This window comes from Balaenoptera musculus, chromosome 4, assembly GCF_009873245.2.
Source record: "Balaenoptera musculus isolate JJ_BM4_2016_0621 chromosome 4, mBalMus1.pri.v3, whole genome shotgun sequence".
NCBI lineage: Eukaryota > Metazoa > Chordata > Mammalia > Artiodactyla > Balaenopteridae > Balaenoptera > Balaenoptera musculus.
The window spans coordinates 8,222,289-8,248,484 of NC_045788.1; the positions used below are offsets into that span (position 1 = coordinate 8,222,289).

The 26,196-nt window shown below is 35.9% G+C and overlaps 1 long non-coding RNA gene across 1 annotated transcript in view; it reads right to left on the minus strand.

Annotated features, from left to right (window-relative positions):
• Positions 1 to 1,102: 1,102 nt before the first annotated feature.
• The window catches only part of LOC118894243, a 41,024-nt gene continuing 15,930 nt past the window's right edge, over positions 1,103 to 26,196 (minus strand). Inside the window, exons 2-3 of the long non-coding RNA XR_005019682.1 lie at positions 3,221 to 3,576; positions 1,103 to 2,601 (exon numbers count right to left, since the gene is read on the minus strand). This is a non-coding gene — a long non-coding RNA (uncharacterized LOC118894243). The remainder of the gene's footprint in view (positions 2,602 to 3,220; positions 3,577 to 26,196) is intronic.

Below are 26,196 nucleotides of genomic sequence, written 5' to 3' on the forward strand. Positions count from 1 at the left end.
GATTCATATCTCCCAGACCTTCAATCATCTTCATGTATATCTTCTATTATCTTCTTTCTTGTTCTAAAGATCTTCTTTTGGTTCAAAAGCCCAGAACTGAATCCAAAAATATCTGATTAGTGCAGGTAAAACCAACAAACAACAACAACAAAAAGAATCTTGGGATTTGAAACAGAAAAAGTTTAAGTTTTTCTAATTATAAAATGACTGGACTTTATTGTCCCAAAGTATTTAAAATAGTTAGTCAATGTCTAATCTCAACATCCAAAGATAATGCTCTTTATAATTTGTTGTCTTTCTCTCCTTTGCATATTGTTTTAAATAGTTTAAATTGACAATGTATGCATTTTCCTGCCTTTTCCACTGTCCCATAGTTTAAATTCTTTATAAATATAATAATAGTCTTTTGTATAATGACATCATAATTTAATTAGTCATTCCCATGCTGTTAGACAAATAGATTCCTTGTAATTGAGTAACATTGCAAAAGATTAGCTTGCTATCCAAGTGAAGTCTTAGTCATTTTTGACATGGTTAAATATGACCCATTATTTCTGATTGGACTACACAGTGTTAAATTTATTCCTGGAGGATATAATACTCTGTGGTTTTTGACTTCCATTTGTGTTTACCAAGGTTACTTCAGATTTATTCCTACTAAAGGTGTGAATTTAGCAGTGGAACTTTAAGTGGCTTTATTATAAACAAGTGACACTTGAACAGAAAATATATAGAACGGCATCTCTGCTATAAACAAATCAAACAAAAATATTCTTTTAAGAATAAAAAATGTTAGAACTTACAGGTTTAAAATAAATAAGTCATAGGGATGTAATGTACAGCATGGTGACTATAGTCAATAATACTTTGAAAGTTGCCAAGAGAGTACATTTTAGAGTTCTCATCACAAGGGAAAAAAAAGTTTGTTGTAACTTTATATGGTAAAGGATGGCAACTAGAATTATTGTGGTAATCATTTTGCAGTACATACAAATATTGAATCTTTATCTTGTATGCCTGAAACTAATATAATGTTATTTGTCAATTATACCACAATTTTTTAAAAAGAAAAATAAATAAGTAAATAAACCAACAAATAAATAAAAACAAAAATAATGTTAGAATAATGCCAAAAGTGAGCATGGAGCTTGTATCTGCTAGAGTTCAAATTTTGCCGTAAAGATAACAACATGACCTATTTGGGGCAGTCCATTTCACAATAAATTATATATTTCGTGTCATGCATGATAACTAAAAGAAATTAGAGTTCTTATTACTCAGAACTTGTGGAACAAGATCCCATTTTCCAAATGTAAGCATTTACTTTATAGTTTTAATCATTCTATTCTCACCACTCAATAAATTTATTGAGTCCCCCACTCACCCCAGGGAACATGTACCAGTTTGCTTTGTATTTGCTGAAAATAGCAATTAAAATGTCCAAAGAATTTTTATTCTGCAGAAACTTGTTAACCCCCTACTAATAGGTAAAAGGTGCTCTCTTTACATCCCCAAGGTGAAGAAATCAATAGAATCTCAAGTATGATCACCTACGAGGAGTGGAAATCACTTGCACCATAATTATCTGCTATATTATATGGTCAGAACAGGAATAAGAAAGTAGCTAAGTGTAGCTTAGCTGTGGGTAGCCTCTCTCCTGCGCTCTCTCTCTCTCTCTCTCTCTCTCTCTTTCACTCTTTCAGTTGTGGGTATGGAGTGATAGGAAGCATGTGTTCTGGGAAACAATTTATGGGCAAAGGGTTCAGATACACGTATAAGAAATAGACCTCAAGAGAAGGGAGTCCATACTGGGATGTTGAAAATTATGTACATGTGGATGATTTCACATGGAAATAAATCCCATCCATCATTTCTCAGAATTTGCACAGTGTGTGCACATCCCTGCCTCCCTGATGGGAGATGTGGTCATGTGACTTGCACGGGCCATGAAACATAGGATGTGCATCGCTTCCAGGTGGCAGCTTGAAGAACCAGGGCACGGTTTGCCATGATGCTACCTTCTTTACACTGTGATGGTGGATTCACATTTTGAGATGCGACCTCCATCTACCTGGGTTCCTGATTGACTATAAAGAACAAAGTCCCATTGCTAATTTGCTTTGGAAATGTCACATGCACAGTAAGTATATTTGTATTGTTCTAAGCCCCTGAGATTTTCGAGTTGTGGCTGTAGCATAACCCCAATTTATTCTGACAGCCACCCTTGAGGAGAAAATCTCCAGTAACAAAACAAAATGTTTCTGTTCTCAGAATAACTTCATTTGCAAAGGACCAAGTAGAACTGGGGTAGATACTGGGGTCTTGTGACTGAATTAATTTTTCAAAGCCTACGGAAACGGTAATATTTGAAATTCACCCCTTCCAGACACAGAAGACTTGCTGAGTATACCTTATTCTATGAGGTGAAATCCACTTCTTAATTCACTTTAATTTTTCCTTTTTTCATATTCATTCACTCCACAAAGTGGAGTTACCTAATTTGAACAAATTAGGTAACAAATATTGTTACCTAATATGAACAAATCACTTTAAGATCATCTTCAAAGACGACATGAATCTTATATTTGAAGACTTTCTCACCTAAGGATGGGGATAAAAGATTTTCAAATATTAGGATATGAAATAGGAAATGACCTTCCCTCCCATAAATCAATACTTTGGAAACAATTACTTAATTTGCTGTAGAGCTTTCAGGATTTTGATGCACATAAAAAGTGTTTCTTTTCCATAAAGGGAAGTGCTCTACATGGTTTTCTGGAACCTGAATTATTCACATCCCCAGAGCATCTTTCCATATGACTACACAAAGACCAACCTCATTATTTTTTTATGTTAACTCTTTTTTTTAATTGAAGTATAGTTAATTTACAATGTTGTATTAGTTTCAAGTGTACAGCAAAGTGATTCAGTTATACATATATATATAATTTTTCAGATTCTTTTCCATTATAGGTTATTACAAGGCACTGGGTATAGTTCCCTGTGCTGTATAGTAGGATCTTGTTGTTTACCTATTTTATATAAGTAGTGTGTATATGTTAATCCCAAAGTCCTAATTTATCCCCTCCCCATCCCTTTGCTAACCATAAGTTTGTTTTCTATGTCTATTCTGTTTTGTAAATAAGTTCATTTGTATCATTTTTTAGATTCTACATATAAGTGGTATCATAAGATATTTGTCTTTCTCTGTCTGACTTACTTCATTTAGTATGATGATCTACAGGTCCATCTATGCTGCTGCAAATGGTGTTGTTTCCTTCCTTTTCATGGCTGAGTAATATTCCATTGTGTATATATGTGTATATACCAATTGCAGATGCCACAATAGTTTCAGCGTACATTTTTCCAGACTCACATCCAGAAGAAAAGAGTTTATATTCCAGGAAGCTCACAGTTGCATCCTAAGATTGACTCTGATAGGACCAGCTTGCAGCTCGTAACATCCCTGACCAATCACTGTGGCTCAAGGAATTGGATAGGCTGTTTGACCAGGCATCCATCTTATACTCCACGTCTGGAATCACAGTGATGAAGCACCCACCCAAAGCGTGTGACCTGAGTGAGAGGGAAGGATAAAATTTTACACAAAGAAGGAAGAATAAATGTTCTTGGCCAAAAAATAATTAATGTCCACTCTAACCCCTGTCTCCCTCTCTGGACCACCATTAGCCCTGCTCACATATTATCACTCTTAACAATCACTCACGCATCCTTTTACAAATCTTTGATGCATATACAAGACATACACAAATGGGATTACACTATAGTTTTTTTGTTGTTGTTATTTTACATTTCATTAATAATCTATCCTAGACTCTCCATATGAGCCCACAGAAATCTACTTCATGCTTTTCAATGACTACATAATATTCCATTATAAGTATGTACTGTAATTCATTTAACTAATCCTCTATTTAGGGACAATAGGTTTTTTGGGGGTAGTGTTGTCATAACAAATAATGTTTCATTGAACATACTTGTACATAAGTCTGGCACATTTGTTCAAGTTTATCTCTAGATCAAAATCCTAGACATAAAATTACTAGGTCAAAGAGGATGTGCATTTAAAATTTTGATAGAAATATTCAAAAATACAAAGAAAACTAAAGGTTGAATTTCTTTGTATTCCTATCCATAGTATATGAGAATGCCTGAGTTTCATTGTACCTTTGTACTTTTGCTCCAAGCGATGACTAAAAAGCAGCATTTTTATTTTATTTTGTATGTCATATGTTTACAGGCCACATGAATGCCATTATCTATGAATTGCCTTTTTCCATGCTCATTTTTCTTCTAGGTGCTGAATTTCTCTTATTTTGTTCTTAGTATATTAAGAAAATTAGCATCTATTCTGCTATGTTAACACATGTTTTCAGTCTTTTGACTCTCTACTTTTCTATGGTATGTTTGTCACATCAAACTTTTTCAACATTTTATGCATTTAAATTTGTCAGTCTCTTTCCCTTGCAGCTTCTGGGTTTTGCATGTTACTTAGAAATCACTTTAAATGTGTATAAACCTCACTCATGGTTTATTCTGTTCCTTTAATGCCACTTTTGGGGTCAGGTCATTGATCCATCTGAAGCTATTGTTAGCCTTGGGATGTGGTAGTCCTTAACCACTTGTTTCTCTCTTCTTCCAGATACATGGTGGAGGGCACGTACACAGTTCATGGTGGATTTGACTATGAAAATAATCCTAGGTGATCATTTGTGGGTTAAAGTGGCACAAGTCACTGAGGTCAAACTATTTAATTGCCAAGGCAAAGCCTCACTTTTCCCTCTGATATGCAATTGGCCGAGTTTGACGTGGTGGCACTTCTACCATCTTGGATCTTTGAATGAATACAATCCACAGAGGCCCCTGGGCAACCATGAGTGAAAAAGAAACTTTTGTGGCATTGAGCCACTACTAATTGGTTGCTTTTTTAACTGCAACATAACCAACCCTATTCCAACCGACACAGGAGATCAAGTATTATTTTTGCGTTTTTGTTTAATAGACACCCATTTGTCCAGAATGTTCCATCTTGTCTCTCGGGTGCAGTTTTAGAGCAGATGGTGTCAGTGCCTCTCCCATATCACCTCCCTGTTAGCATTTGTTTGCACTTGCTCCGACTCCCAGCTCCCAGCACCAGCAGGTTTTGTTGGGGTGTCCTCTCACTGATGGAATTCACTTTGCCACCTGTTCAACAAACTGTAAGTTTCTGGAATCCATGCCTCCAGAAGTAATGCTCAAGCAATATCAGAGGAATGTTGGAGGATAAAAACTGTAGCTCCCTTACCCCTTGGGTGAGATAACTCTAAAGTGGAATAATTTATATGGGCTTCCCATGCTTCTCCAGTGGGATTATACTTCATAACACTGCTCAGTATTTAATCCATTACAACTTTGGTAACCCCATTCTCATAAAAATCCAGGATGTCCACCCCCCGCAAAGGAGACACAGTGGAGAGAACATGACATCGGCCATTAGAGCTTAATGTGAATTAAGACCTGGAAGCTTTCAAGTCTCAGAAGATAGAATTGATTTCCAAAAATGTAATAAACCAGTCAATTATTCCATGCTTATTCACATTAAGTGTTTATATTTAACTTTTCTGAGGTTAAATCTACTTGAAATCCTATTTGAAATTCTTTTTTAACAAGGATCTATCAACTTGAAACTGAATTGGTTGGATTTTAATAAAAGGTATACTTGTATAAGTTAAGAGCAACTATGTTACTATGGAGAACAGTACGGAAGTTCCTTAAAAAACAAAATAGAGCTACCATATGATCCAGCAATCACACTCCTGGGCATATATCTGGAAAAGATGAAAACTCTAATTTGAAAGGATACATGCACCCTGATGTTCATAGCAGCACTATTTACAATAGCCAAGACATGGAAGCAACCTAAGTGTACATCAACAGATGAATGGATAAAGAAGATGTGGTATATATATATATATATATATATATATATATATATATATATATATATATACATATATACACACACAATGGAATACTACTCAGCCTTTAAAAAGAATGAAATAATGCCATTTGCAGCAACATGGATGGACACAGAGATTATCATACTAAGTGAAGTAAGTCAGACAGAGAAAGACAATATCATACCACTTATATGTGGAATCTAAAAAAATGATACAAATGAACTTATGTACAAAATAGAAACAAGCTCACAGACGTAGAAAACAAACTTATGGTTACCAAGGGGAAAGATGGGCGGGAGGAGGGATGAGTTAAGAGTTTGGGATTAACAGGTACACACTATTGTATATATCAATAGAAATAGATAAACAACAAGGTCCTACTGTATAGCACAGGGAACTATATTCAATACCTAGTAATAACCTATAATGGAAAAGAATTTGTAAAAGAATATATATATTCTTTTACCTATATATAAGAATATGTGTGTATATATATATATATATGGGGGGGGAGAGGTATAGCTGAATCGGTTTGCTGTACATCAGGCAAGAAAATAACAACTAGTATATGGGTGACCAGAAAAGCACAGATATCATTCAGAGATAATATAGTAATTCTTGAGGTGATATTAGTTAAATTAAATTTTAATATATTTTTATTGGTGATAAAGTTCAAGTGAGAAGATGTTTTTAGAATGAAAGAAAATATGGTGGTATCCAAAGGATTGAATATTTATTTATCTCAATTAATTCAAAGCTCATCTTATGTCTCCCATGAGAGGGCATTTCAAGAATGTAAAGGTCTGACTTGTAAAGTTGATAGCTTTCCACCATGAATTAATCAGCATCCTCAGAGTTGAACAGGTGTCAGATGAGAAAGTTCAGGCTTTACTGACCTAAGGCAGCAGGAAACCAACAAACTAAAACCTCTATAATCTATCACTGATAACCAAAAACCAAAACACTATTTCAAATTATAGTTTTTAATGTTTTGTCATAAGCCAATTTTGCTCTGTATTACAGAAAAGGAGGTTCAAGGAACTCAGAGAGAAAAACTCACTTGTGCAGTTTACATGAGATTACGGCTGTGGCAGGAATGTTTCCGCTACTGGCAAAGCCAGGAAAAAAATCTTTGTTTTGTTTTTTGTTTTTTTGCAGAATTTGCAGAAACAATAACTTTAAATCAGCCCTTTTGATCTACCACAGGCTCCGGGTAATTATCCCCGATAGGTCCCTTTAGTGAGTCAGTTTCTATTTTTTTCTTCAAAAGTAGTTTCTTTTTGACATTTTTATGCAGTCTTTCTGTTTGCTAAAATAACAGAAGTCTCCTCTTACAAAAGCATCAACAACTGTCAGGGATTTTGTTTCTCCAGAGCGCAGCTCTCAAGCCTTCTGACACAGTGGCTAACAGAGCAATCTGAGTTGTGAATTTCATGCAGATTCCTCTTTTTCTTTAGCAGATTAATGAAACTGAAGTTGAGACTGGCCCACTGCTCTATTTAATTGTCAAACACCGATGCTGCATACCTGAAATCTCTTTGTGAGTTTCTTGAAATATTCTTTTCTTCTTTATCCTGATCTTAAAGAATCCAGTAGAAGTCAAAAAGAAAAATCAAATAAGGAGAACGCCTGCCTCTGGCCAGGATGGAGAATAAGGAACTGATTTAGTCTCCCACCAAAAACAACCAAAAATTAGACAAAAATATACGAAGCAATTGTTTTCAAGACATTTGATCTTCAAGTGATAAATGATACTGGTCCCTCAGATATGAGAAACAAACCAAGTGAACCCTATGTTGTTCCATCTTGCTACCTTACAAGAGTTTCCAGGCCACATCTAGATGGGGAGAGCTCAGGTGGAGTGCAGCCAACTCCTTGAGCTGAGGAGAACAAGGTAGCTATAGTTCATGGGACAGAGTACCAGAGAGTAAAGAGCTACACAGAGAAAGTACTGCAGATACCTACAGAGTGTCCCCCTTGAGTACACAGTTGAGTACAGGTCAGTGTGTGCATGTGAGGGAATTACCTGGGACCAGTGAAAGAAACACCCAAAAGGATTAGAGGTACCAGTGCCCAGTGAACACTTAGGGGTAAGAATCTTGCGTGTACCCATCAGGCAGACTGGAAACCTGATGATTTACAGGGCATTGAGTACAATACTCAGAAGCATCTTTCGTCAATGGGGAATAATTAGCCCATGAATAAACACGACATTGGTTCTGCCTAATAGTTATTAAAAGCAATACCAGAAAGGGCAAAACTGTTTCCAAGTAACTTAACTGTGTCCCAGAACAAAGCTCAAGAGTATTTATAGAAACACAAAAATATTCAACATCCCACAAGGTATAATTTACAATGTCTGGCATTCAATCAAAAAGTTCCAGACACACAAAGAAACAGGAAAATATGATCCATAATGAGGAGATAAATCAATCAATTGAATCTGATTAAGAACGAACCACAGATGTTAGGGTTAGCAGAGAAGGATGTTAAAATGGTTATTATAACGGTATTCCATATGTTCAAAAAGTTAAGCAAAAACATGGAAGATATAAAAAAGATCCAAATCAAACTTCTAATGGTGAAAACTAGAGTGTGTGAAGTAAAAAATATACTTTCTAGGATTAACAGTAGATGAGACATTGTGAGAGAAAAGATTAGTGAACTTGAAGGCATAGCAATAGAAACAATCCAAAATGAAACACAGAGAAATTTAAAAATTGGACAGAGGGTCAGTGAGGTGTGGGACCATTTCAAGCAGCCTAATATATGAAGTCACAATGGGGAGAGAGGCAAAAAAAAATTTGAAGAAGTTATGGATGAAAATTTTCCAAATTTGTTTAAAACTATAAACACATGAAGCTGAGAAGCTACAGAAACATAAAGAAAATGATACCCAGGCACAACATAATCAAACTGATCAAAACCAGTGATAAACAGAAAACCCTAAAAGCAATCAGAGAAAAAGAAACGTACAAAGGAACAAAGAAAAGAATAATAGTAGATTTCTTGTTGCAAACAATGCAAGAGAAAAAAACAACAGTAGAACAACATCTTTAAAGTGTTAAAAGGGAAAAAAAGCTGTTGATCTAGAATTTTATATTTAGTGAAAATGTCTCAGAAATGAAAGCAAGATGAAGACGTTTTTAGATGTATGAAAACTGAAAGAATTCATCAACTTCCTGAGAAGATCAGTAAAATTGATAAATCTCTACACTAATCAGGGGAAAAGGGGAAATATAAATTGTCAGTATCAGAAATGAGAGAGGTGATATCACTAGAGACTTTACAAATATCAAAATGATTCTACATACACAACTTTATACCAATAAACTCTGCAACTTAAAGGTAATGGGCTGACTCCTTGAAAGATACAGACCATCAAACCTCACTCAAGAAAAAACTAGACAGCATAAATATCCCTCCATCTATTAGAGAAGTTAACTTTGTACTTTAGAAACTTCCTACAAAGAAATACTGAGGCAAAGATGGCTTCACTGGAATATTCTACCGAAGACTTAAGGAAGAAATAATATCAACTCTACACAAATACTTCCACACAATTGAAAAGGAGAAAATACTCCCCAGAATGCCCTGATTTCAAAACAGATGAAGACATTACAAGAAAAACAATTGCAGACCAATATCCCTCATGATCATAAATGAAATTTTTCTTATCAAAATTTGAGCAAATTAAATCTGACACTATGTAAAAAGATAACACCTTCTGACCGAGTGTGCAAGGTTGTGCAAAGTTGGTTGAACAGTAGAAATTTGCCAATGAGTTTCATAATAACAAAGAAACAAATAAATGAAAGAAAGAAAAATTATATTAACACCTCAATAGATGCAGAAGAAAACACCTGACAAATTTCAACATACATTCCAGATAAAAACTCTTAGAAAACTAGAAATACAAGGGAAATTTCTCAGTTTTATAAAGGGAATCTACAAAAATACAGCTAAAAAACTGTAAATACAGCTTTACCTGAAATCAGAAACAAAGCAGGATGTCCACTCTCACTACTTCTCTTCAATATTGTATTGGAATTTCTTGTTAGTGCAATAAAGCAAGAAAAAGAAATAAAAGGCATCCAGATTGGAAAGGCAGAAATAAAACTGTCTTTATTCAGAAACAACATAATTGTTTATGTATAACTCCATTGCAATCTATTAAAAAACTACTAGAACTATTAGGTGAGTTTAGGAAATGTTTCAGGATAAAAGATCAATATATAAAAATCAATCATATTTTTATATATTAGCAACAAACAATCAGAACTTTAAATTTTTAAAAAATGCCAGAAGAAGGAACTCTTCCAAACTTATTCTATAAGGTCAGCATTATCCTGATACCAAAACCAAACAAAACACTATTAAAAAAGAGAGAGAGAGAATTACAGGTCAATATCCCTGATGAACACAGATGCAAAAATCCTCAACAAAATATTAGAAAACCCAATTCAATAATACATTAAAAGGATCATACACCATGATCAAGTGGGATTTATCCCATGGATGCAAAGATGGTTCAAAATCTACAAATCAGTCAATATGATAAACCAAAATTAAGGATTAAAATTATATGATTATTTTAGTAGATTCAGTAAAAGCTTTTAAGAAAATTTAACTTTCATTTATGATTAAAAACTCTCAACAATGTGGGAATACAGGGAAAATAACCTCAACATAAAAAGGCCATCTATGACACACACACAGCTAACATCATCATTTCCTCTAAGATCTGGAACCAGACAAGAATGCCCACTCTCACCACTTTTATTCAACATAGTACTGGAAATCCTAGCCACAGCAAAAAGACCAAAAAAAGAAAGAAAAAAGAAAGAAAGAAAGAAAGAAAGAAAGAAAGAAAGAAAGAAAGAAAGAAAGAAAGAAAGAAAGAAAGAAAGAAAGAAAGAAAGAAAGAAAGAAAGAAAGAAGAAAGAAAGGCACCCATATTAGAAAAGGAGTAAAACTGTCACTGTTTGCAGATGACATGATACTATATATAGAAAATCCTAAAGACTCCACCAAAAAAACTCTTAGAATAAATTAATTCACTAAAGTTGCAGAATACAAAATTAACATACAGAAATCTGTTGCATTTCTATACAGTAATAATGATCTATCAGAAAGAGAAATTTTAAAAATCATCCAGTTACAATTGCATCAAAAAGAATAAAATACCTAGTAATAAATTTAACCAAGGAGGTGAAAGACCTGTACTCTGGAAACTATAAGACTTTGATGAAAGAAATTGAAGACAACAGAAATAAATGGAAAGATATACTGTGTTCATGGATTGGAAGAAGTAATATTGTTTTTTGTTTTTGTTTTTGCTTTTAAACTTTTTTAATAGATCTTTATTGGAGTATAATTGCTTCAAATACTGTGTTAGTTTCTGTTGTACACCAAAGTGAATCAGCCATATGCATACATATGTCCACATATCCCCTCCCTCTTGAGCCTCCCTCCCATCCTCCTTATCCAACCCCTCTAGGTCATTGCAGAGCACTGAGCTGATCTCCCTGTGCCATGCTGCTGCTTCCAAACAGCTAACATTTTACATTCACTAGTGTATATATGTTGATGCTACTTTCACTTTGCCCCAGCTTCCCCCTCCCACCCTGTATCCTCAAGTCCATTCTCTTTGTCTACATCTTTATTCCTGCCCTGCAACTAGGTCTCATCAGTACCTTTTTTTTTTTTTTAGATTCCATATATATGCGTTAGAATACAGTATTTGTTTTTCTCTTTCTGACTTACTTCACTCTGTATGACAGACTCTAGGTCCATCCACCTCATTACAAATAACTCAATTTCATTTCCTTTTATGGCTGAGTAATATTCCATTGTATATATGTGCCACATCTTCTTTATCCTTTCATCTGTTGATGGACACTTAGGTTGGTTCCATGTCCTAGCTATTGTAAATAATGGTGCAGTGAACATTGTGGTACACGTCTCTTTTTGAATTATGGTTTTCTCAGGGTATATGCTCAGCAGTGGGATTGCTGGGTCATATGGTAATTCTATTTTTAGTTTTTTAAGGAACCTCCATACTGTTTTCCATAGTGGTTGTATCAATTTACATCCCACCAACAGTGCAGGAGGGTTCCATTTTCACCACACCCTTTCCAGCATTTATTGTTTCTAGATTTTTTTGATAATAGCCATTCTGACCGGCATGAGGTGATACCTCATTGCAGTTTTGATTTGCATGTCTCTAATAATTAGTGATGTTGAGCATCTTTTCATGTGCCTCTTGGCCATCTGTATGTCTTCCTTGGTGAAATGTCTATTTAGGTGTCCTGCCCATTTTTTAATTGGATTGTTTGTTGTTTTGATATTGAGCTCCATGAGCTCTTTGTATATTTTGGAGATTAATCCTTTGTCTGTTGTTTCATTTACAAATATTTTCTCCCATTCTGAGGGTTGTCTTTTTGTCTTGTTTATGGTTTCCTTTGCTGTGCAAAAGCTTTTAAGTTTAAGTCCCATTTGTTTATTTTTGTTTTTATCTCTGTTACTCTAGGAGGTGTGTCAAAAAAGATCTTGCTGTGGTTTATGTCAAAGAGTGTTTTTCCTATGTTTTCCTCTAAGAGTTTTATAGTGACTGGTCTTACATTTAGGCCTTTAATCCATTTGGAGTTTATTTTTGTGTATGGTGTTATGTAGTGTTCTAATTTAATTCTTTTACATGTAGCTGTCCAGTTTTCCCAGCACCACTTATTGTAAAGGCTGTCCTTTCTCCATTGTATGTTCTTGCCTCCCTTGTCATAAATTAGGTGACCATTGTTTTTGCTTTTTTTAAATTTTTGGCTATGCTGCATGGCATGCGGGGTCTTAGTTCCCTGACCAGGGATTGAACCCATTCCCCCTGCAGTGGAAGCAGGGAGTCTTAACCACTGGACCACCAGGGAAGTCCTGGAAGAAGTAATATTGTTACAATTCCCATACAACCTGAAACAATCTACAAATTCAATGCAATCCCTATCAAAATTCCAATGGCATTTTTCACAGAACTAGAACAAATAATTGTAAAATTAGTATGTAACCACAAAAGACCCCAAAGAGTCAAAGCAATCTTGAGAAAGAAGAACAAAGTTGGAGGTATTATGTTCCCCAATTTCAAACTATATTACAAAGCTACAGTAATCAAAACAGTATGGTACTGGTACAAAAACAGATATATAGATCAATGGAACAGAAAGAGATCTCAGAAATAAACTCACCCTTATATGTTTAATTATTCTACAATAAGGAAGGCAAGAACATACAGTGGGAAAAGACAGCCTCTTCAATAAATGGTGTTGTGAAAACTGGACAGCTACATGTAAAAGAATCAAACTGGACCACTTTCTTATACCAAGTACAAAAATAGACTCAAAATGGATTAAAGAATTAAATGTAAGACCTGAAACCATAAAAATCCAAGAACAAAACATAAGCAGTAAGCTCTTTGACGTCAGTCTTAACAATATTTTTGGATATGTCTCCTCAGGCAAGGGTGACAAAAGCAAAAATAAACAAATGGTACTACATCAAACTAAAAAGCTTTTGCACAGCAAAGCAAACCATCAACTAAATGAAAAGGCAACCTACTGATGATATTTACAACAATATATTCAATAAGTGGTTAAAATCCAAATTCTATAAATAAATCATACAGCTCAATATCAAAAAACCAACAATCCAATTAAAATGGGCAGAGGACCTAAATAGACATTTCTCCAAAGAAGACATACAAATGGTCAACAGACACATGAAAAGATGTTCAACATCACTAATCATGAGGGAAATGCAAATCAAAACCACAGTGAAGTATCACCTAACACTGTCAAAATGGCTGTCATCAAAAAATCTAGAAATAACAAACGTTAGTGAGGATGTGGAGAAAAGTAAACCCTCATGCACCATTTGGGAATGTAAATTGGTGCAGCCAATACCAAAACAGAAAACAGTATGGAGGTTCATTCAAAAAAATAAAAATAGAACTACCATATGATCCAGCAATTCCACTTCTGGATATTTACCCAAAGAAAACAAAAACACTAATTCCAAAGGATATGTGCACCCCTATGTTCATTGCAGCATCATTTACAATAGCCAAAATATGGAAGCAACCTGTATCCACTGATAGATGAATGAATAAAAAAGATGTAGGTATATATACATATATATAATGGAATATTAATCAGCCATTAAAAAAGAGTGAAATCTTGCCATTTGTGACAACATGGATGGATCTAGAGGGTACTTTGCTAAGTGAAATAAATCAGACAGAGAAAGACAAATACCACATGATCTCACTTACATGTGGAATCTAAAAAAACAAAATAAATAATCAAATGAAACAAAACAGAAACAGACACACAGAAACAGAACAAACTAGTGGTTGTTTGGGGGGTGAGGGGGAAGGTAGTGAAATAGGTGAAGGGGATTAAGAGATAGAAACTTCCAGTTACAAAATAAATAAGTCACAGAGGTGTAATATACAGCAGAAGGAACATAGTCAATAATACTCTAATTATTTTGTATGGTGACAGTTACTAGACTTATTGTGATCATTTCATAATTTATTTAAATGCTGAATCACTATGTGTGCACCTGAAACTAAAATAATATTATATGTCAACTATCCTTCAATTACATAAAAGGAGATAGACATCTTACCTTCATAGGAAGAGAAACTAAGCTAACAACTGGCTGCTTAATGGGAATAATAAAAGCCAAGAGATTGTGAAATAATATCTTCACAGACAGAGAATACTGGACAACATAGAACTGAATATACAACCAAACTATCTTCACAAATAAAGGTTACATAAAAATATCATCAGACTCATGAGCACAAGCATTTCTACTTTCCCTCAATTGATATTTATTCTAGTTCTAATAACATCCCAATATTTTGTTTTAATATGTTAAAGATAACTTTAAAAATTATGGAAGAACAAAAGTTCAAAAAAAGCTGAATAAACTTGGAGTTAAAGAAATGAAAGGCAAAGAAATGAAACAAAGTGTGGTGACTTAATCAGATGGTAAAATATTTTAAGATTTACAGATTTAAGAGTTAATGAGTGAGAAAAATAATACTAGGAAAATAAGCTACCTCTTTGGGAAAAAATGGATCCTTACTGCATATAATATACAAAATAAATTCAAATGAATTAAGGACTGAATTTTAGATGGCAATATTTCAAAGGTTTTTGAAGAAAATATACAAGAATATCTTTAACATCAGGGTAGGTATGGATTTTGTCAACAAGACACAAAAATAATAAATTAAAGGAAAAAGCCAAAATTATATTGCATTAAAATTAAGAACATCTATTTTTCTAAGTACAGCATAAAGGAAGAGCCAAAACAAACTACAACTGGAGAAAAAAATGTCTGCCCCATACATATTACTGACAAGAGATATTTACTATCTATTACTGACAAAAGATGTTGTAATGGACTGAATGTTTTTGTCCTCTCTAAACTCATATGTTGAAATCCTAACCCCCAATGGGATGGTGTTAGGAGGTGGGACCTCTAGGGGGTAATTAGATCATGAGGGTGGAGCCCTCACAAATGAGATTAGTATCCTTATAAGAAGAAACTAGAAAGAGAAGATCTCTCTCTCAGCCGTGTGATGATTTAAGGATAAGATGGCTGTTTGCAAACCAGGGAAAGTGACCTCACCAAAGACTAGATCTGTTAGAACCCAAATCATAGACTTCCTGGCATCCAGAACAGTTAGAAACAAATGTTTGCTGTTTAAGAAAAAAAAATTGCCCTTAAAAAATGGCAGTAAGAAATATGAAATAATTAGGGATAAATCTGACAAAAATCATGAAAGATGTGTGCACTGAAAACTACAAAACGTGACTGAGAATAATTAAATGTGTAAATAAGTGGTGAGAGATACTGTGTTCATCAATCAGAAGACTCAATAAGATTAAGAAATCAACTCTCCCCAAACCAATCTATAGATTTTAAACAACCCCAATTAAAATCTTCCCAGGCTTTTCTGTAGAAATTAACTGACTGATTCTAAAATTGATATAAAAATCCAGAGGATCTAGAATAGCCAAAACAGTGTGGAAAGGGATGATCAATTTAGAGAACTAACACTTATGAAGCTACAATAGTTAAGACAGTTTGGTGTTGGTGTAAAGATAGACAAATAGATAAATGGAACAGGATAGAGTATAGATATGGACACACACATATACAGACAAATGATTCTGACAAAGTTTCAAAGGCAATTCAGTTGAGAAAAATTGGTCTTTTCAACAAATGGTGCTGGAATAATTGAATATATATATAATTTTAATGGTACAAGATATGGATACATATACAATATATATGTATATATGAATGATCCGTATCTTGTACCATGAAATTAACTTAGCATGAATCATAGGCCTAAATGTAAAATTTAAACCTATAAAAGTTCTAGAAGAAAACTTTTCTGACTTTGTATTAGATAAAGTTTTATTAGATATGACACCAAAAACACAATCTGTAAAAGAAAGTATTAACAAACTGAACATCAAATTTTAATTTTAATCAAAATTTAAAACTTGTGCTTTTTGAAATGCACTGGTAACAGAATGAAAAAAACATGCTACAGATTTGGAAAAACTATTTGCAAATTACATATCTGATTAAGGACTTGAATTAAAATATACATTTTAAAATACTCTTAAAACTCAATAATAAGAAAACAAACAGTGGGCAATAGACTTGAAAAGGCACTTCACCAAAGATATACTGATGGCAAATAAGTGCATGAAAAGACCCTCAACCACATTAAATTAAAACCACAATGAGCAAAACAGACCTATTAGGATGGCTAGAATTTTTTTTTAAAGGTTTACTGTATCTGGTGTTACCAAGGATTTTGGAGCAACTGAACTCTCATACATGCTGGTGGGAATGAATGTAAAAGGGTTCAACTCCTTTGGAAAAAAACATTTGACAGTTTTTTTATTTTTTGGTTTCTTTAGGCCACACCACGTGCCATACGGGATCTTAGTAACACGTGCCCCCTGCATTGGAAGCCACGGAATCTTAACCACTGGACCACCAGAGATGTCCCTGATAGTTTTCTTAAAAAGTGAAACATATACCTACATATAATCTAGGCAATCCACTTCCAGATATTTACCGAAGAAAATAAAAGTATATGTCAGAACAAAGACTAGTACACAAATGTTCATTGTAACTTTATCTGTATTAGCCCAAAACTGGAAACAGCACAAATGTTCAACACAGAAAAAAGGGTAAAGAAACTGTGATATAGTAATATAATGGAACACTACTCAGCCATAAAAATGCATGAACTGTTGATACAAGCAATGACATGGGTGAATCTCAAAATAATTATGCTGAGTGAAAGAAGCCAGACACTTCCCCCACCTGCAAAAATTACATACTTTTGGATTCTATTTGTCTAAGGTTCCAGAAAACACAAACTAACCTATCATGATAGAAAACAGCGCACCGGCTGACTGGGGATGGGAGAGGTTCATGAGGAGGGGCAGGAGGAAGAGATTACAAAAAAGTATGAGGAAACTTGGGTGTGACGGGTGTTTGCATTATCTTCATTATTTTGACAGTTTCATGGGTGTAAATGTTTGTCAAAACTTACCAAACAGTACACCTTAAATATGTACTGCTTGTTTTATGGCAATTATTCCTCAATAAAGCTGATAAAATTTTTAAATATAAAAAAGTAGACTAGATCTTTCCTTTTATACAGAATCCAGACACCCTTCAAGGAAGATTTGAGGTGAAAACTATGGTGACCCCACAAAGAGTCATCAGGCTATAGTCTTGGGAGGTAAGAGGATTCACCTAGAGGCTGAAGCAATTTCTTTTCACCTAAAGCTTGAATAGACCAAGGTCAGATCCAAGTGTTTGGGGCCTAAAGAATGTTAATTTGAGGATGTTAGTTTAAGAAAAGAAATACAAAATTGAAAATATTAAATTAGATTCAGAAGTGATTATCACTACAGAATAAGAAACAGAAAACCTTTCCAACTTTACAAAGCTGACACACACCTCAAATTGCACAAAATTCAAAAAGTGATGTATATATTCATTAATTCACCACTTACCCTTCTTAATACTCTTCGTGCAAAATCTTTGTTCATCTCTTTTATGACAATTTTATAACATTGTCTATAAGAAGATAAAAAGATAGTTCGTTCGTTCCTCTAGAGACACCCATATAGCACGAGCCATTGTACATGCAGCATTATTTATTATATTCCTAACCAGAGCACACTTTCTAGTCTGATTTCATATTGATAAGAACTACGTTACATTACTAATAATTGGAAGAATTTCCATAGACTCGCTTCCATTTCTGTACATTTCATCCCAAGTTCCTCCTCACTAGCTACCTACTTCTAGTTCTGGACAGCGTAGCACCCATTCATTTCATGATAAAATCTCCAACCATGTGGATTCTTGTCTCAGTGCTGGGTACGTTGGCCCAGTTGATGGAATGAGTATTTCTGGAAGACCGTCCTACACTGGGATCGCTAGCAATACCTTAACTAAATATGGAAGTGTCTGTGGCCCACATAAATACATCCCTCTTGAATTGCGTCCCCTAGAATTTCCCTAGTCACTCCAATGCTACCCAACCCAAGTAAATATAACAGGGCAGAGAGCATTCAAGGGGAGAAAAGACAATTGTCAACCAATTTCAGTTAAAATATCTAGCTCTCGAAAATTTTGGAAAATCCTGTGACTATATGAACACATCAATAGAGTCCCTCCTGCAACCTCAGAAGGGCCCTGCAAGTAAGGGACCCTGCAGGTTAACATCGTTAGTTTCCCAGTGGAATGACCTTTGAAATAAACCTCTATTTCTTCTTCCACCTTCCTATTTTCTCTCTACTGTTTGCTCTCTCCCTCACAACCATTTCCCAGCTTCTTTCCGTTTCTCAGTCGAGAGGATAATGATAGGTATTTGGCTTTATATGTGATCCGTATAACACCTTCAGAACTATAGCCCCTTTTCACATACAGAGGAAGTTATCATCACGATACCTTCAGCAAATTGAGCAGTTATCAAGATAAAGAGAAATACCCTTTGCTTAAGATATATTAATATATTGCTGCAGATGAGAAACCAATATGTGCACACATTTTTTTAAATTAAGCATATGTGGGACTTCCCTGGAGGTCCAGTGGTTAAGACTCCGCCCTTCCACTGCAGGGGGCACGGATTCCATCCCTGGTCCAGGAACTAAGATCCCACGTGTCGTGCAGCATGGCCAAAAAAAAAAAAAAAAGAATTAAGCATATGTAAAGAATTTGAGAATTTTGGTCCTCAAACATAAACACAGACCCCAGTTTTTATTATTCCTATGGAATTAAAACTCAGATTAATTAGAATTATCAGAGAGTGGCATCATTTAATTAATTTTTTTATGCCCAACTTAAAATCCTTAACTGAAACATCCTTTGTTTTCATTCTGCATTATTCAGAATCTTTGTAAATTTTAAGTGGACAACTTTTCTCACTTAGTGAGAATAGCCTGAATGTAATTTAATTTGATTAATTAGGTCACTGAATTCTTTCAGGAATGTGATTCATACCAGAGTGCCTGTGTCACTTACAACTCTTTGTGGTGAAAGTAGCGCAAAACCTATAGAGTGGCTAAAACTATAAATGGTAGTTTGAGCGAATGTTTGTAATTATTCCTGGAGCAGGTCTTACTTCAGGTAAGGCTTGATCCAGGAGTTCAATGGTTGACAGTATGAGCCTGAATTCTCTCTGTCTCTGACCTCTATCTTCTGTCCCAGTGGCTTCAAACTCAGGTTCTTCATAGTAGTTACCCCAGCAGAGCCATGCTCTCTCCCCTAGGTAAGAAAATGCTGCCACCATTTCAGAACTCACATCCTTATACAATATAGTTAAAGAAGGGAGCTACTCATTTCCAGAAGGTCAGCAAACATCTCATTCCATTTCATTGGCAATGAATAGTACCTATTCATTTTTGAACCAGGCAATATGGCAGGAGAAATGGCAAAGAGGAATATAGTGCTTGGCTTACATCAATCTAAGCTCACTTCTAAGGCAGGCATGGGGTCAATTATGCACAAATCAAACAGCTCTAGTGTGCTGTGGGGGACAGACAGTGAGGGTAGATGTTCCAGAGGAAGATAATGGTGAGGGAGAATGGATATCAGGGACACAACCAAGAAATAACTGTCCACCACAACATCTATGAAATGATTAGGCTTTGAAGTCAGGAATCTGGAGCTCTAATTCCATCAGATTCCATCATTTATTATGTATAGAACCTCATGCAAGTTGACATTTTTAAGGCCGTTACCTCTTCTGTAAAATAGTGAAAATAATACCTACTCCCCAAAGTTATTATGAAATTTACATAATATACATACAGTGAATGACAGAGTGTCTGATCTATAGTAGGTGTTCAATAATAATTGTCACTCTTGTACAAATTCTTCAGTCCTATGAATGGCTGCTATTAAACTGGAAGGCAGGGGAATTCTCTTTTACAGAGAACAAATCACCACTCTGGCTAGAAGAAAAACAGATATGGACTTTAGGGGGCAATTGACTTTTCACCACTGACCTCACCCAATGTGTAGAAAATCCCCTTGCCAGCCTCCACTGAGAGGTATTTTAGGATGGAACTAGTCCTGAGGTCCCAAATCCAAACTGAAACTCATTTTCCAGATAAATAATGATCTGAATGGTGATCAAGTTCCTATACTAGCTCAGATGTATCCATTTAAGTCCACAGTGTAGCTAAAAACTAGGACCTTCAAAGTACATTGGGTGTGATTGCAATGGATTCTTCCCCAAAACATAAGTCCATCTACATCAGAGTTTCTATGGGGAAGATATATTCATAAGTGATTTCTAAATGAATTTTCAGTACAGGTCCCATTATAAAATAGTGTGTAGTTTAGTCTGGCAGCAAACACATCATTGAGTGTATATATTTTTTTAATATTTAAAAAATATCATTGAGTATATATATTTTTTAATACTTAAGAAATCTAAATAGAGTCATCTTTCATAGAAAATCCCTGGGGGAGGGAGCAGTAGATGGGCAGAGAACAGCAAAACAGCAGATTATTCAAAGATACATCACACTTCCCAAGGTCCATCCCCTCTGCTATCCAGTCAGTGTCTCTAGACCACGCTGCAGCACCAACAAAGGTTCTTTCTCTGTATTTCTCTGCAAAATGTTCCTTTACATATATGAAATAGCTTTTGGGGTCTTTTCTTTGGGGGAGAAAGGACCAAAGTGAAAAAAAGACTTCTCATTGAGAAGCAAATTACCAGACCAGACCAGTAGGTGTCCCTTCCCCAGCCCAAACAATGGGATAATTTCTGGTGGGCCATCCTCAGCTTCAATGAAGTTCACTGCTTTTTTTTTTTTTTAATTCACAGCTCCCACTCTGTGGAATACTGCAGGTGTGAAGCAGCTGTGTTCAGGGTAACATCTCATACATTTGCACAGTGTTTCAGGTTGGGCTTGCATCTTTCTACTTTTCCTTTCTCTTTTCTTTTTTTTTTTTTCTTTTCTTTTCCTTCTCATTTGAGTTTATAGGACTTCACTCTAGTACTCAATAGCCATTATGGCTAGAGAGCACTTCCTTTAATTCAATGTAAAATCCTCCTGCTATAATAGCAAGGAGGTTTCTTTCCTCTTCCACTCTGTTGATATTTGAGCACAGCTGGTCAATCAATTCTGTGTTAAAAACTTTCATGAACTTGAAGATATTATTAGATTTCCTCCCTTCTCCTGGCCATAGAATTATCCCCACTCATTTGCTAAAATATTTCTTGCTTACAAATGATTTTATCATCTGTGTTTTTCTTATTTACCCTATCCCCAATTTCCCCATCCCTTCCTGAACTGAACCCCTCACTTTGGTTATGCAATATAACCAAAAGGAATATTGGAATATAATAAAAGGAGAGAAAAGTAAGTAATATAATAAGAGGAGAGGAATAAGGAATATAATTAGTGACCAGAGAGGAATATAATAGGAGGAAAGAAAAGTAACTGTGGGCTTGGTCTTTAGATAGACCAGGAGTTGAATCTTGGCTCTGTTGCTGATCTTTTTGGAACATTCTTACAGATTACTCAACACTTCCGTTCCCTATGTAAAATAGAGATAATTCAAAGGGGTATTGTGAAAACTAAATGATATACTACATGAAGAAAAAGCTTTTCTGGCACCAAAGGCTCAATAAATGTTTATGGTGATGTGGCAGGCACTGTGATTACCCCACCCAGATCCCCTTGAATTCCTTTGACCCTTTCTGTGCATTTCTTCCTGCTCCTTGGTTTTTACTTCCAGCGGTCCCGCACATGACTCTCCTTGGGAGGATGGGCCCAGGGCTGTTGGAGCAGAAGTACCTGGGAATTTACATGGCCCCGGGGTGGGCCTCCACAGCGAGTGGTGATGTACGTGTATGGAGAACCAGCCTCGTCCCAGTTGCCTCATGGGGGACAATCAACTCCCACTCAGGCTCTCTTGAAGGATGAGGCTAAACATCCCACAGTGGAACTTGGTCTGAAGCTCACTTGTGGCTTTGCTTCTTCCCTTTCCCTGTCCTGATACCTACCCCCTCCATCACTGATTTCTCCTGGGAGCACTTCCTTAATAAATCAGTTGTATGCAAATCCTCACCTCAGGACCTGTTTCTGGGGTCCTGACCTAAGACAGTTACCAATGCAATGATCATTCCTCACAGTGTTCAGATACCTCAGTTTAAGAAACATAATACTGATTTTCACTCAGGTGAGCCAATATTCTGAAAAAATTCCCAAAGAGGGCCACTTCCTTAACTCATCACATTATAACAAACTGTGGCACATCGTGAATTATTCAGTAAATTGCCAGAAGAAAGGGAGGCTTTAAGCAGGTGGCATGGACATTTCCAGAATAATTCACAGTAATTCATTCATTGGAAACTACCTTGCCATTCCTCACCTTGTTTTTGTACTACTGAGCCTACAAGGAATAAAACCTTTCCCAGCCCATGGACGCAGTTCTGCTCTGCATTAAGAAAATGTGTGTCTAATCTCATCCCCTCCCTTGCAAGAGAGACTAGAGACAGGGCCTTGAGAAGTTGGAACAAGACCTCTTATCCAAGCCACCCTGGAGAAGGAGACACACAAGCAAACAGCTGAGAGCAAGCCCAGACACACACTGAAGTTGGAGTGGGAGACGAGGAGTCTGAGGTCTTACAGAGATGGGCTCAGGGCAAGAACAATGAAGAACGCTCAAAAAGCATCCCGTGTGATCGCCATCCAGGCCCTTGGGTCACTGCATCTGAGGTGTGGGAGCGTGTCAGGCTGGCTTAAAAGTCCAGATGCAGAGATTTTAGAGCTGAAGACCACAGAGCGTGGGAGTTTACTGCATATCACTGTCAAGCCACCACTCCTGAAGGGGGCATTTAAGGGACTTCAAATAAATTAATTTACTCCTCCCATGGGTCATGTCTGATCTTTGTTTTCACCTTTCCCATTGCACCCAACTCCTGGATTGGTCAGCAATTAGTCAATAAATCTGCTGCCCCTAATTTAAGTGGAAATCAAATAACCAAAGGAAGCAGCACATTTAGGGTTCCCTCCGCCCTCCAGGGCAGGACCACACCTGTCCTATACTACATGAGCTTTGTGACAGCTTTCTCTTAAGAGGCTGTATTTCAGTTAGCTGAGGCTGCCAAAAATGCAATCCCAAATATGCAAAGCAGTGTGACCATTATTTTTCATGTGCATTTGCCTTTCTTGAGTCTTATGGGGCAAAGGTCTATACTTTCTCAATTTTAAGATTAATCCGATCACTCCCTTCCATTACCAATTCTCATTCCACTTAGGCTGAGTTTGAGTCCTTCTAAAAATCAAAGGGATATGCTTTTGTTTTAGCCAAGATTACCCTCCACCCTGGTAGCATAATTAGACTTCCTATCAAATCCACCCACACAACTGCAACCCCATTCATTTTGTTAAACTGGATTTTTACATTTAAATTGGTAACTATCGAGAGCACTTTTAAACAGCTATGTTAGACCACTTTGTTTTTTTCTAAAAGATGAGGAATCACTATTTATCTTTCCCTAGCGTTTGCTCTTGCCAAGGCCACAGCATGATAAATACATTGAGAAAGCAAAGCATACACACACACACACACACACACACACACACACACAAAGTTTCTACAAGGTCTCTTTTCCGGTTGTCATGGTATCTATTGAAGCCTGGTACCTATGGTAATCCTATTTGGATGATGTTCTAGTTTTTGTTTGCTTGCTTATTTGTTTGTTTGTTTTAAATATCACATCATTTCCATACTTTAGATTATTGGCTGGTGCTGGGAAGGAATTTAGAACTCTCTTCCTCAATACCGTGTTCTCTCACCCCAGCCTGCTTTTGAACAAATTGTTTCCATCCAAACCCATTTCCTTATTTAATCCATAGAGGTTGTTGAGGTGTCTTGGATTACTTAGACCTTGAGCACAACAGAATTAAGTTCTTCTCAAAGTTACTGATGATATATTAGGAGTTTGAGATTTACAGATACACACTACTATATAGAAAATGGATAAACAATAAGAGCCTACTGTATAGCACAGGCAACTATATTCAATATCTTGTAATAACTTATAAATGAAAAGACTCTGAAAAATATATATATATATATATATATATATATATATATATATATATATATATATATACATATATATATGAATCTCTTTGCTGTACACCAGAAACTAACACAACATTGTAAGTCAACTATATTTTAATTTAAAAAAATTTGTTTAATTACTGATGAGTTATGTATTATCAAATGCAATGGCTACATCCCAATCAATGATTCTCATCTTATTAGACCTTTCAGCAACATTTGAAATAACTGATGACTATTTTTGCCTTAAAACATGTTCTTCACTTGGCTTCCAGGAAATCATACTCTTTTTGACCCCTCCTTCTCAGCTTCATAAGCTGGTATCTCCTTATGTCTCTGAGCCCCCAGTTTCAATTCATAGACCCCCTTCCCTAAGAAGTGACCTAAGTGATCTCATCCCATCTCATGGTTTTAAACCATCTATCTGCTGATGAGCCTCAAATTTCTATCTCCAACTTGGAACTCTTTCTCTCATCTCCAGACTCATATAGCCAAGAGCTTACTTGGTAATGCCACTTGGATATCCAATAGACACATACCTCTTAACATGTTCCAAATGAGGATGTTTACACACACACACACACACACACACACACACACACACACCCTCCTTCTCCAATCTTCCCCATGTTAACTGAACCTCCATTCAACCTGTTAATTCAGTACCTGTTTACATCAATATCCTGAGGGAATCAATAACTCTACTCTTACTCTAAGAGCCGTCATCAAATCCTATTTTCTCTACCTTCACAATATACCCAGAACCTGACTGCTTACCATCCCCATTACCACCACCCTGATCCAGTGCCGACCGGATAATACTAGTAGTGTCCTAACTGACCTCCCTTTCTTTGTCTTTGCCCTTCATCCATCTATTCTCAGTCAACATAACATCCAGAGCCATCCTGTTAAAAGGTAAGTATGATCATCTCAGTCTTCTGCACAAAACCCTCCAATGGCTTCCCATGGGACTCAAAGCAAAAACCAAGTTCCTTTCTATGATTTACAAGATCCTACACGGTCAGGTCTTCATCACCTCTGTGACGTCACCTCCTATAACTATCCCCCTCATTTACTCCATTCTAGTAATCCCAGCCCCTTTGCTTTTCCCCATAAAAACACCAGACATGCCCCAGCCCTGTGGCCTTTGCACTTGCTCTTCTCTCTGCCTGGCTTACTTGTCCTCCAGATACCTATTATACATGGCTAGTTCTCCCACTGATTTCAGGTCTTTACCTAAAACCACCTTCTCCATGAGGCTACTATTATCTCTCTCTCTAAAACTCTTCCTTCCCCTCTTTATTTATTATTAGCCCTTATCACTTTCAAGCATGTTATTTACTTTACTTATATATTTTGTTTATAATCTGCCTCACTCACTGAAATGTAATACCCATGAAGGGAGAAGTTTTTTCTATTTTGTTCATTACTGAATCCCCAGCTCCCAGTGCCAGAAGTACAGTAAGTGCTTAATGCATATTGGTTGAATGAATGAATAATGCTTAATATATACAGAGATAGTTTTATCTAACCCATCTCAATT